This window comes from Microplitis mediator, chromosome 11, assembly GCF_029852145.1.
Source record: "Microplitis mediator isolate UGA2020A chromosome 11, iyMicMedi2.1, whole genome shotgun sequence".
In the NCBI taxonomy this organism is placed as follows: Eukaryota; Metazoa; Arthropoda; class Insecta; order Hymenoptera; family Braconidae; genus Microplitis; species Microplitis mediator.
Genome location: NC_079979.1, coordinates 19,624,888 through 19,635,785, shown reverse-complemented (window position 1 = coordinate 19,635,785; position 10,898 = coordinate 19,624,888). Strand labels below are relative to the sequence as shown.

The 10,898-nt window shown below is 30.2% G+C and overlaps 1 long non-coding RNA gene across 1 annotated transcript; it reads left to right on the top strand.

Annotated features, from left to right (window-relative positions):
* The first annotated feature begins 9,834 nt into the window (after positions 1-9,834).
* Positions 9,835-10,569, top strand: LOC130677994 (uncharacterized). Its single transcript, XR_008991741.1, has 3 exons — positions 9,835-9,865; positions 10,007-10,379; positions 10,447-10,569. It is a non-coding gene; the product is annotated as an uncharacterized LOC130677994 (long non-coding RNA).
* Positions 10,570-10,898: the final 329 nt, after the last annotated feature.

Genomic DNA, 10,898 nt, shown 5'->3' with positions numbered 1-10,898 from the left:
TTTTGTTTCTTTTCATCATGCTGTACCCCCAAAATTATAGTAGTTGAAAATCTGTAAAAATTCTGAGGAGTAGCTGCTAATATGAGGATAAAGTCTACAGAGTTTCAAATTTTTCGAACAATTACTTTAGCCGGAATAAAAATTCAATCGTTCAATGCCAAAAACCCCGTGTTATTTAAATGGGAAACTTACATCGCTGTGCGGCACGGGTTAAAATTGAGATAGAGACCTGAAACTTTGAGGATATTTTTTTTTATTTATTTCGAACCACATAAGCCTCTGGGAGCATAAAAATTCAAAAATGTCCAAAATAAGGACCACCCTAATGTGTATGGACTATATATATGTAACTATTTGTTAGTTTTCTTTTATTAGTAAGAGTTTTTATTTCCATCATCTAGATAGTAGGCAGCTCTCCCTAAGCTTATCCTGTCTTGCGTGTAGGATTTTCGTTTGGGTCTGTTCCCAGCAAACCGAGCGAGTAACGAGAACGACTATCCCTTGCTAGCTGAAAATGGAGTCCGCCGCGCTAGCTCATAGTCATTACTTGCTCGGTGAGAAAGCCTCTGGTTTACTTGCCACTGTTGATGCTGCTACTGTTTACTGGCTACCAACAGCGGGAAAATTTTATGCTTATACACGTATATATTTATGTATGTTGGTATATACTTATAAACATGTGGGTATAAAGAAAGAGCGCGAAGAAATGAAAGAAATGTAAGATGGGATTTCTTGGTGTCAACATATGAGAATTTAAAATATGAAACTATATATATGTGGGTTAGAGAAAAAATTTTAACAGTAAAGATGAAAGAAGTAAAGTATAGCTTTTTATCTAGTACTATATACCTACGGCGAAATTAAACCGCACGTGAAAATACAAATGTCTGACTCTCTACTCGAGCAGATCACTCGCTTCATATTTTTAATTAATTTATTTTACAATTTCGGAAATTAATAATCGAGATTCTAGTGAAATTAAATTTTTTATTTGTTTTATTTTTGAATCGGAGTTTTTTTAATTATTTATATACTAGGAAGCAATTAAAAATTTTTAATTGTTTTTTAACTGCGGGTCGATATTAAAAACTTACAACAATCTACTGATCGGTCATTAGATATTTTTAGTCATTTACCCTAGAGTAAAATAAAAGCGACATATGTTTTTTATATTTATTAATATAAAAATTTTATTTTTATTTTTTTCAAACGAGAGATTGAATGATATATTTTACTAAAAGTTTAAAATAAAATAAAATAATTTATTTTTGTCATTAAAATTCTTATCAGAAGCCAATTTGCGGTCCAATTTATTTGTATCTGATACGAATATTATTTTTAAAAATTCACTCGTTACAATTTACCGTTTAGAGATTTTGCAATAAAAAATATTTTTATTTTCATTCAGTCGCAAAAAATTTTAATTTTTTTTAAATTAATAAAATTAAAATTTTCAAAAATTTCTTATCTCACTCCTGTATTTTTTAATTAAAAAATAATTAATTGTCAAATATTAAATAAAAATTCCAATTTACAAAAAATTAAAACATCGTCCAATCCCGCAGAAAAGTATAAATAATTTTTCATTGATTGGTTGTAACCGCGCTCCATTACAACGTATCCAAACAGCACCCCCAGCAACTCCACAAAAAAAAGTAAAAGTAAACAAAATAAAAAAAAACGATATCACACAAAAGAATGTGTGAATATCATCAACAAAACACCAACAATAAAGCGCAATGCTAATTACCCCTCAACAAAACTCGCTAATTAATTCTTTATTCCCTCCTTTCATTACTCCCAACAATAAAAAAAAATAAAAAGCAAAAAACCTAATAAACTCAAGAAAAAAAAAATAAATAAAATAAAATAAAAAGCCAGCATGCAGCTGATGCTCACCCGAGCAAGCATGAAGAGGGTTTCACGTTGTCTATTTTGACATTCAACGTGTATACTCAAGCGGGAGGAAATAATTATCGTATACAATCTAACCATCATCATCGTCATCACGATCATGTATTCATATATATGTACATAAAAAAAAAGTATTTCTTGGTGCAAAAATTTTTACTTGCCCTAAGAAATTTTTTACATTTTAATTGGAAATTAAAAACTTTCTTACTCAGAAAAAAGGAATTTCTCGACAAAAATTTTTTCGCCTCAAGAATATTTTTATTTGTCGTATTAAATTTTATGAATTGGAAAGGAAAATTTTCTTGGGGTGTGAAAAAAATTTTTTGAGCTAAGAAATTATTTTTTTCTGTATGTTGCAAGTTATACCGAAACACTAATAATCCATTGAATCTTAAGCTCTCCAGGCTATGATCAGCATCTCTATGGTATATATACACATATTTATTACCCTATCACTTGAATAGCTAACACTCAGTTGATCCACACATACACTTGTGTGTATCATGATCAACAATGCACTCTAGGACTTTTTATACATGAATTTAATAGGTTGCCAGCTAATAAGCGCGATATCTATACAACTATAACGGAAGCGCTTTTAGCATTGTATGAAAAAAAAAAAAGAAAAAGTAAAGAAAGAATGAAAATATATATAACCCACAGGCATAAAACTCTCTACTCTTCTCTCAGTACTTGGCTCTATACTATCGTCCTGGTAGTTGGGTGTCAACATAACAGACTAAAAGAGAAATAGATCTACCCATTCTACCCTATAAAAGCAACTGAAAAGAAGCGAGAGATAAATAAGCATCACAACAGGAGTCGAGAGTCGAGAGTCGAGTACAAAAGACAAAGATAAACCTGTTGGAAAAAGAGGAAGAGCAGAAGTATATATACATATGTATGTACGTGGGTGAATCAAAAGACATATCAGTATATTCGGGCAAGGAGGAGCGTAGATTGTAGACGAGACACCCGCACGGTGACAATACGAGTGGCTTTTTTTTATTTCGCGTCGGTATAGATCGGGGACCGTAAACCCGTTGGCTGGAATCGGTGACAGTGGTACTGTAGAGAATTCGATCGATCCTCGCCTCGGTTCAAAGGAGCGAAAAATGGTTGCTTGGGAAATGGGTATAGTGGAGCCTCTCCTTTTTCCATCACCACCACTCACCCTTTTTCTCTTTCGATTCCATCATGTCCCTCCACTTTGAGTGCTCCCTCTGGTAACTACAGCCACCTCTTTGGCATCCGCGATGAGAGTTAATGTCGCCAGGAATGATCACCTCCCGTGACGACACTATGAGGAAAAGCTCATCCCTCGGTTCTGTATATAATACAATGGATATACATACACATATATATAGCGAGGTAGAAATAGCCTGTAGAGTGGGTAAAGCGCGACATCCGGCTAATCAGAAAATGTATAAGCGCGGTAGAGACTAATAGAGAGTGAAAAGGCATCAAATAAACAACAGAGGCCGCGGTGAGGAACGTTTGGTGATGGTTAAAGAGGTACGAAGGGGTAGGAAATGAGATTGCATGGGTGTTTTGGCGATGAACGAGAAGACGGAGGGGTTGGGAGTTCCAAGGGGAAAGGGAGGAAGGAGAGGGGGGAGCACACGGAACGAGTTTCGGCGGAGGATGGCAGCAGCAGTAGTCAAGGAGGGATATATATGAAATGAGGATGAGAGAAAACGAGTAGTGTGGAGGGTGAGATAGGGCTATTAGGGTTGGGTGTACCCCCACGCAAAAAATTTATAAAAAATATATAAAAAAATTTATAAAAAAATATATATACAAATATATAAAAATTATATATCAAAAATATAAATTTTATGTATTCAGATTCGCCCGGTGGATATATATTGCAATTTATATATAAAGTTTATAAAAAATATATAATTATTAAGAAATAAAAAATAAATAAATCAAAATTTATAAAATTTTTATAAATTATAGGATATAAAAAATATATAAATGTAAATTTATAAAATTATTATAAAAATAAATTTATAAATTGCAGTTTATAAAAAATATATAAATGTAAATTTATAAAATTATTGTAAAAATAAATTTATAAATTACAGTTTATAAAAAATATATTAACGGTTTTTATTGGCTTTCTGTTTGAAAAAAAGATATGTATTAAATTTTGAAGAGCTTTTTTGAAAATAAAAAATGTTTATTAATACATTGAAAAATGGATTCACATGAAAATATGATAACTTATTTCGAAAAGTTAGTTATTATAGCATTTAAGTATCAGGTGAGCATTTCAAATTTATTTGGTTGTATACAAGCAACAAATACTACATCATGTGGCATCGGAAAAATAGTGACTTTCTGTTGTATCATTTCGGCTTTAACTGCTGTCAATGTCAGGCAGGGTTTGGTAAATATTAAGTGGTTCAGTTGTACATTTCGGTAGTATGTATTAGTTGTCCGTTCAAAATATTGTCCTAACGCATAACAAACTTCATTATTTTGCACTTTCACTAGCATAAAAATTTCGATTTCAAAAACTGTATTATTTGAAAGAAGTACAGTGTAACTATTGCGTTTACGAACTTTTGTGTAAACTTTACTGTGAATAATCTCTTTATTTATAACTATACGATGGTAGTATTGTACCGGACTACCTTCATCAATATTAACATTAATACGCTGAAGAGCTAGGAATTGAGTTGTAGGTAAATTACGTTCTATCGAAACTTTACCCAATAAACCCACATTTCCAACGATTGTCGACGGTTTTGGACGTTCCTTATTTTTAATCAATTCATTTAGTAATTTTCGTTGTTGTGGTGATAAATCATTGCCATATAACTTGAATAGTTCATCCATAGCGCATTTAGATCGAAAGAATTCAAAAATTTGTAAATCTGCAGCGTTCGAGCTTTTAATATATTTTTTAATTTGCTGATGAAAGTTTTCATAACAAAACGCACTGTATGACCATAGCGGGCCCCATTTTAGAACGCTGTCGGGTAAATGCGTTAATAAATGAACATTAAACGATACATGCTCAATTCCGTACAAATTTGGTACATCATACACAAATTTGAATATGCATTGACGAGCATAATAAACTTCAGTCTCGAAAATTGAAGTTTTACATAATATAGAGATAGCTTCAACCAGTAAGCTCCAATGGTCTACATATTTACCCGGTAAAAATGCTTTTAAAATTGGCAAACTATAGAAAAGGAGCCAAATAACAAGCTCATGAGCTTTGAAGTGCAATCTATCGGATATTTTTCTTGGTGTCCTTGATATATCCATTGACGGCTTGAACGATACCAACAGCTCATCAATTTCATCGATATGAAGACCTAAGTAAAAGTCTCTATCATGAAAAGTTGAGTCAAACCACAATTTTAGAAACTGTCTGCATACTCCTAGAGCAACACAATGCATCCAATCGACTTGCAAGTTATCAATTATATCATAGTCTGGAATGTCGCATAATATTGATAAACATTTAATACCTTTTTCTTTTTTTTCAGCATGTAATAATGTTTCATTATGATTTCGCAAGCCTTCTCCGAATGCGTTTCCTTCCTCATCAATTGGATATACTCGAACGTGACCACGGCCTTTAGCGATTTCTTGTCCTTCATGCTTGCATAAGCCACAACCATATGCACCTCGAAATAACGTTGAACATCTTAGATTTGGACGCTCAACTGAATCACACACTCCTAGCAAAATTCTGCACCGCTTATGATATTTTTTTCCTTTGAATTCATATTCAAAACCATTCGTGTATAATGATTTAGTCTCTTCGACGAACGGTTTTAAATATTCATTCATTTTAGGTTTCGATGATCCTATAAAAACACTAACAAGCATAATATGTTGTGTACGCTGTTGAGGATGAAGCTCGTTAACTGTACATAAAATCGGCGTGACAGAAGTATGAGAAGACTTAAAGACAGGAGTTCCATCAACACTGAAATTAATGCTCATCATATTTTCAAGAGTTTCTTCAGAATATTTAGCCTTATAAAGCTTTCCATCGAATATATCTTCTATTGCGTAAGAGCATTGTTTTATTCTATTTCTAGGATAATATAAATCATCGTGATGCTGCGTGCAGAATACCCTCAATTGATCAGTTAATGATAAATAAAGGAAGAAGTTACCAGCCATTCTATTATTTTTGACATTAATAACCTCATTACAATTATCACATTGTAAAATATTGTTGTCAATATGATGTGATTGGCTTTCTTCTTCATTATCACATGCGTTTTGAACATCGTTACTTTGATCTGATTGTATCTCAATTCCTACATACATACCACACACGGGGCAACAATGATGAATTTGTATTGGAAAAGAATAGGCGTTTATAATACGTTTGAAATAATGTAATGAGTCATAGCCTCGTGAAGTTTGGCACATCGCATCAATTAAGCTTGTCATATGCTTAGCTACTACATTATCAAGATTATGGTGTAGTTTAATTGCAAGAACCATAAGTGTTCGAATAAGGACTTCTCGTGGAATCTGAAGTTTATTGGGACTTGAATTATGGACAGACTCGTTTGCGTTTCGATTAACATTATCCGTCTCAATGCATTTTTCAGCGTTGACTTCCTCATCACTTTCATCTGCCTCGTCGCTTTGTTCATTATCAGTTGATTCATATTTACAATAATCGTCATTAGAGTCATCTAACTAAAATAAAAAACATTAGTAAATTATGGCTCATTCCAGGTCAATTCAACAACGCATTCTAAGTGAGCCTGTAAGATATTTAAAATTTTCGGATACATTATTATAAATCTGGAGATAAGTATCCACTTCCCAAATTTCAGCCCTTTTTGTCGATTGATGGCAATGATGACAATTTATAAAAAAAATAGATTAAAATATTCATAACTTTGACTTGCACAAAATTAGTCTAACATCAAAAAGGGTCATTTTTTTGTTTTTGAATTTGCTTTTTGAAAAAAATTTTTTCAATTCAAAAAAACATTGTAAGATTATTTTAACCTTTTTTTGCCAAAAATGTGAATTTACTTGCAATGGAATAAGTGGGACTTTTTCGAAAAAATTCGCAAAGTTCTACGTCTGAAAACTAATTTTTCAAGCCTGTTAAAAAGACGGAATTCAAATAACTTCAAATTGAAAAATATTGTTTTTTTGCAGTATTTTTTTTGTTTCGAAATCATATAAATTTTATTGGTACTGATATAATCTAAGATGATACCCGGGAAAAACTTTTATATACTTCTATTGAACTTTATTCTAAAAATAATTTAATTAAATTTTGTAAAATCAGGTTGGACTATAAATTTTTTCCTGCCCATTATTACCATATAGTTATACAAAAATTGCACGATTTCCTGAATTTTAATGAAAAATTATTCATATTACATTTTTCGAAAAGCTCGAATCATTTAATTTTAGACGTATAATTATTTGATTTTTTTTTTATAAAAAACAAAGGTGTCCTATTTTAACAAAATCTAAATTCTTGACAAAAAAAAAGGCGAAACATCAATAAAAAATATTTTTTTTTAATTTTTGATTTTTTTTTTTACAAAACAAAAATTTTTTTTATCAACACCTCAATGTTAGAATATGTTTATTGTAGTCAAAGTAGTGAATAGTTAAGTCGTATTTTTTTTTTTGTTTTTTAATCATTAACTTCGGTATTATAGAAAATAAATGGCTAAAATTATAAGTGGATACTTTTTTTATCACAAATAATAAAATATTCGAAAATCAAAAAAACTAAAAAATCTCACTTGCTGAATGTTTATGAATTGGCATTAAAAAAATTATTGTTATCGGACATAAAATGTCTTACAGATTGTTCAAAACTGCAACTATCTCTTTCGACAATTAACTCCTGTGTATGATCAACTGAATTATTATTGTAACTGTGTTCTGATATTGGCGATGTCAGCTGAGCAGAAATTTTTGAACTTGATTCTGATATTACAACTGATTTATCTGGCTATAAAAAACATATTTTTAAATTACTTATATATTTGTTTAAAGTATAGAATCTTAGATGCACTTATAATGTTTTAAATACTTAATATTAATTTATTAAAAACTATTTAGACAAATTTAATATTTACGAAAACGTATAACTTATTACGTTAGTTGATTGAAAATTACAGGACTCTGCATTGTGTTCGTTACACTGGTCGCAATTACTGTGACAAGTAATTTATTATTAATTAAGATTTTCCACCAAAAATACTTTATAAAATTATACTTACTTAGAAGACGGTAACAAGGTTTTATTTTTTGATTTCCAGCCATTTAGTGTTCTTTTTGGAACTTTTGCGCTATTATCAAATATATACGTTTTATACGGCCCCCTTTTTTTGTGACTCATCATTTTTTAGTTTAATTTGAGTTTTAAAAATAAATAATAAAAAAAAAAAGAAATATATTGAATACAAAATTTTTATAAAAAAAATGTAGTTTTACAGCTATAAGAAAATAAATACATGAATAAAGTATTAGTTTATAATAATAATTTTAAAAGTTCTAATATCGCGTTCTAAATATGAAGAAGAGGTTGGAATACTTTAACTAAAATGTATAAACGGAAACTCTGTTTCTATCATAACAGATATGCGAGTTTTCATGTCGGTACACCGTACCAACAGAGTGTATATATCATTCAAACTAATGATTTATATATATTGTGTTAATATATTTTACATAAAATTTTTTTTATTAATTTATGAAAAAATTTAACGAATCTCAATAAAATGTGGCATTTTAATTTTATGATCTCGTACTCAGTGGAAAAAAATAAAAAAAAAATATCAAATATTTTTATTTTCCCGCCAAAAAGTATATCATGGTGGTGCCTTTGTTGCCGGGATACATTACGAATACTTAACCGTTCGTACTACAGAACTATATATCGTGCAGTATTACAAAGAAAAAGTTTATTTTAGTGTAATTATTACAAAATGACAAGTAAAACTAAGTAAGTACTATTACTATTGTTTATTTATAAAAATTATAAAATATAAAAATTTTTGATCAAAAATCCTTCGAATTATTTATCACAAAACATAAACTTAAATTTCAGTAGGCATTGTCCACGTGCTTGATACAATAAATAACGTACATAATTATTATTTCAACATTTTTTTTAACTTTAAATATTTTAAGAAATATAAATAAGATTATTTATTTAACTGTTATGGGTATTGTTTATTTCATTTGTATAGAAAACAAACAAAGATTTTGGCACTGGTAAAATGGGTAGGTGGTCCGGATGATGGAAAAGTTACTCTTGGAATTGATATTGACCACATTAAGGATTTTAATTATGATCAATTTATGGCTGATGAAGTTGATCCAACTCATGTATATGTAGTGGAATGGCATGACACCAAGAAAGAACCACTTGGAGGTTGGAACTGTTATAATGCACGAGTTTTGGCAGTATCAAGTGAGTGTAAATGTTTGTTGAATATTAACTAAATAACTTTCTTCATTAATTGATTATATTTTCAACCATAAGGTTCAATGATTGTGCTAAATAAGCGGCTGCAAGTAATTGGTGGCTTAACATCACCAAAACGTGTACTTCATTCAGCTACATTAACGGGTAGTACGGAGGATTCGGATGGTAATGACACAGTAAGTACTACGTTATTTAGAATCTCAGTCGTCTAAATAAATATACGAAACATGGTACAATGAATGAAAAAATTCAACATCCAGTGAATATTATTATCCAGTATTATTGTCCACATATCTGTGATTATTTGTATTTAATTATTTTCAATAATAACTTGTATTATACATTGATTTTTTTTACTTTTGCTACGTATAGGATATTCTTGTAGAAATCGCTGATTCCGATAGCCAAAAAAGTCAACAAGAGCAAAGACCATCAACTCCAAGCAACAATAGTTCTTCAGATAATATTAACCCAGATGGCAATCATGGACCTGAGGTACATGATTCAGCTTCAACACTTAGTCATTCTAATAATTTGAACGTTGTCAGTAAATTGAAGAATCATATTTCGATTGTAGCAAACAAGCCATGTTTTTTTTTTAAAAATCAACTAATGATTACATGTAATAATTTTTAGGGTAAGACTACTGAAATTGATGATTTTGAAAAACATCAACCTAAAAAACGAAAATTGGATTTTACAAAAAAGAAATGTGATGTCTCTGAGACCAGTAATTCAAAAAAAGACACTGGGTCTGGTTTTCCTGAAGTGATTGAAGTATGTGATGATTTAATATTTTATAAAATACATTGAGAATTATTTTTAACTCTGGTGAATAATTATTATATTTCAAGATCTAAAAACAATAAGCTCATTAAAATTTTTTAGGTTCCAAAAACACCATCAAAAACTTCAGGTTCTAATGTGACTCTAACAAAAGTAGTTGATTTGACAGATGAGCCCACTACTAATACAACACAGTATGTAACTAAAAAGGATTTCACCGAAGGTACGATTATGAAATAAAACTATAATATAAATTTATATATTATCAAATGTACCTTTGTTAATTGTAGCAATGAAAAACGTAATGGATTTTTTTCAAAGTTGCAATAATCAAATTAAAGTACTAGTCGGACAAAGTGGAAACCAACCAAGTTGCTCAGGGGCCAGTTCTGCTACTAATAAATCATCAAAAGACACTATGGTAACATATTTTATTAATTGATTAAATTTTTGATGACGTTGAAAATAATTATGTATTATTATAGATGGAAATAGGCATAGAAGGTAGCGGAGTTATGATTAGAAAAGACATGTGGCAAGGCATAAAGCAAAAAAAGTCTTTTCAAGTAATGGGATGTGCTTTGGTCTTCGAATTATTTTCAAAAGAAGTATTACTACAAAGTAATTATAAAGGAGGAGTAGCAAAAAATAAACCAAATGCTAATTTACCTCGCTATCAGCGTTTAGATCCCAAGATAATGGACGCAATTAGATGTAAGTAATTATATAAATGTCACTAGTA